The 2,679-nt window shown below is 43.9% G+C and overlaps 1 long non-coding RNA gene across 1 annotated transcript; it reads right to left on the bottom strand.

Annotated features, from left to right (window-relative positions):
- Window positions 1–904: 904 nt before the first annotated feature.
- LOC117940623 lies at window positions 905–2,678 on the bottom strand. The gene is made up of 3 exons (XR_004655784.1): window positions 2,489–2,678; window positions 2,033–2,114; window positions 905–1,452 (listed from the first exon to the last, which is right to left on the bottom strand). It is a non-coding gene; the product is annotated as an uncharacterized LOC117940623 (long non-coding RNA).
- Window position 2,679: the final 1 nt, after the last annotated feature.

Below are 2,679 nucleotides of genomic sequence, written 5' to 3'. Positions count from 1 at the left end.
TCCCATGTTGCCCTCATGTTGCCCTCATGTTGCCCCCATGTTGTCCCTCATGTTGTCCCCATGTTGTCCCTCATGTTGCCCCCATGTTGCCCCCATGTTGCCCCCATTTTGCCCCATGTTGTCCTCGAGTCAAATTTAAAGTTAATAAGTTAGTGTTACGTAGTGTTGATCGTCAAAAAAGTGAAAAACATTCAAAAAAGTTAAAAACTTTGATTAAAAAGTGTTGATTTTCAATTTTGAGGGGATTGTGAAGGCCATGGCAAAACGTGCAGTTTACGCCTCTTGATGTAATCCACCGTGGATTTTGAGGTGTGTTTAGGATCATTATCCATTTTTAGAAGCCGTCCTCTCTTTAACTTCAGCTCTTTAACTGATGGCATCAAGTTAGCTCCAAAATATGATGACATTTTATTGAATGCGTTTTTCAGATGGTTCAGAGCGCTGAAGTTTTTCCTACAACGGTTTCATCTCATTGCGATCTTTGGTCTGAACGGGGGCTGTGAAGCTAACGCAGCTTACATTTTTGGGTTTTGGAAGTCAGAGCCGTTTGACAGCAGATAGGACAGAGGGGAAATAAAAAAAGAAACCACGTCTATCTTTTCAAAGAGGGAAAGTCAGGACAGGAAGTGAGGAGAGTGCAGATTTGAGTCGCGCACGCTCAGATGTAAACGGTTTACGACGTCAATATGATAGTTTTCTCATTGCAAACAATAACAGAAGATGGGAATCATTTCAGAAACGTAGCTATCTAGCTATTATTGTTTGATGCTAACGTTAGCTCAAAACACCATTCAACTGAGAGCCTTTGTTGTGTTTAATTGCTAGCTTGTAGCTAAGCTAGAAGTGAACCAACTTGGTTAAGTAGGTCAATTTTGACTGTGTTGACATTACAGAAGTCTCTCGTTAGCATCTCGGAGGCTACTTCAGACGCTACAGAAGTCTCTCGTTAGCATCTCGGAGGCTACTTCAGACGCTACAGAAGTCTCTCGTTAGCATCTCGGAGGCTACTTCAAACATTACGGAAGTCTCTCGTTAGCATCGTATATGCAGATGCTAACTACTTGTCGCATAGTGACGCATGCGCGACTCAAGTCTGCACTCTCCTCTCATTGGGCAGTGACCGAGGGGAAGTCAGGACAGGAAGTAGTCGCGATGTCTTTCGCGGATTCTACTGAAATGTCACTGAGCACCGTTAACGTGTAGACATCTAAGGAGGGAGAGTAATCTGAGTAATACCTTAACTACTGTCCTTTAACGGGATGATTTTTACATTTCAGACTGTTCTGGTCCTGGGTCACATGTTCCATTACGTCGGGCGTTTAAAGTATTATCCAATCAGGTTGAGTGTCCAGGCGGTTGCTAGGCAGAAAACTTGACACAGCCGGACTCAACAAACTGCCAACGCAACCGGTCTGGTTCTTCATGACGGGGGGGCTGATTAAACTGCTGCACCTGGAGGGGGGAAGAGAGAGAGAGGGAGGAGAGGGATGGATTAAGATAGAGGGGAGAGGGAGAAAGAGAGAGGAGGAGAAGGATAGATGGATAAAAAGTGTTTAACGATGCTTAAATTACTGTTTATTTACATGGAGTCTGGTGTGTTTAGCAAACTCAATTTTGTGGATGTTTCAACATTTAAAAAAGACTTTAACAGAAAGGTCGACCTCCTCAAAACGACATCCCATAATGTTGTCAGACACTGAGAACATTAATCTGAGTCCGTCAGCAGCAAAACAAGCACTTTGGGAAAGTATATACAAGCTGGACAATTGTCCTATTGACTTGCATTGTAGCTTGCTTATCTGCTTTTTAAAGATTTATTAAAGAATTTCAGTCATAGCTAGGAGAGCATTTGCTGCACGTTTGTTACATAACATCCTTTAGCTGACACTTTTCTCCAATTGCTATACATATATTTATTTATATTTAACTTCGTGAGCCTATAACATGCACAACAAAAGGTATAAAACACGGAGAGGAAAGGGGAAAAGCTTAATATGAGCATTTCAAAATAAAAACTCAGGAGAGGACGTACCGGTCTGATGAGAGCCGCAGGTCACGCTGTAGGACGTCCACAAACTTACGGCCATCAGGAACGTCGCTATGAACCCAAACACCTGAAACACACATCACACCCCAAAGATATTACACTCTAATAATAAGCTATTATCATAATAATAATTCTGTTTTTGCCTCTTTTAGGGTTGATTCTCACATGCTTGAGTCTTTTGTGAGACGGGACTAGAAGCACTTCATGCAAGATTACAAGTTAGTATGTAAGGAGGGAAGGAAAGAAGGAAGGAAGCAAGGATGAAAAGAAGAGGAGAGGAAGGCAGGATAGAAGGAAAGTTAAAGGAAGAATAAAGAAGGAAGGATGGAGGGACAAAAAAGGGAACAAGGAAAGTAGGGAACAAGGAAGGGAAGGAAGGAAGGGAAGGATGTCAGTGAGGAAGAAGAGAGTAGAAGCCGTTGCCATGGGGCTGATACGCACCGACCCGGCCACCAGCGCCGAGACGCCGCCGCTCTTCACGGCCGCCGCGATGGAGGCGATGAAGACGAGGACGCTGCCGACGGAGTAGTGGAAGAACTCCTGCAACGCCACAGACAACACGTCAACAACAACACGTCAACAGCAACACGTCAACAGCAACACGTCAACAGCAACACGTCAACAGCAACACG

Source organism: Etheostoma cragini, unplaced genomic scaffold, assembly GCF_013103735.1.
Source record: "Etheostoma cragini isolate CJK2018 unplaced genomic scaffold, CSU_Ecrag_1.0 ScbMSFa_2895, whole genome shotgun sequence".
NCBI lineage: Eukaryota > Metazoa > Chordata > Actinopteri > Perciformes > Percidae > Etheostoma > Etheostoma cragini.
The sequence above is the reverse complement of the archived record's forward strand: the minus strand, read 5'-3'. Positions and strand labels throughout refer to the sequence as shown.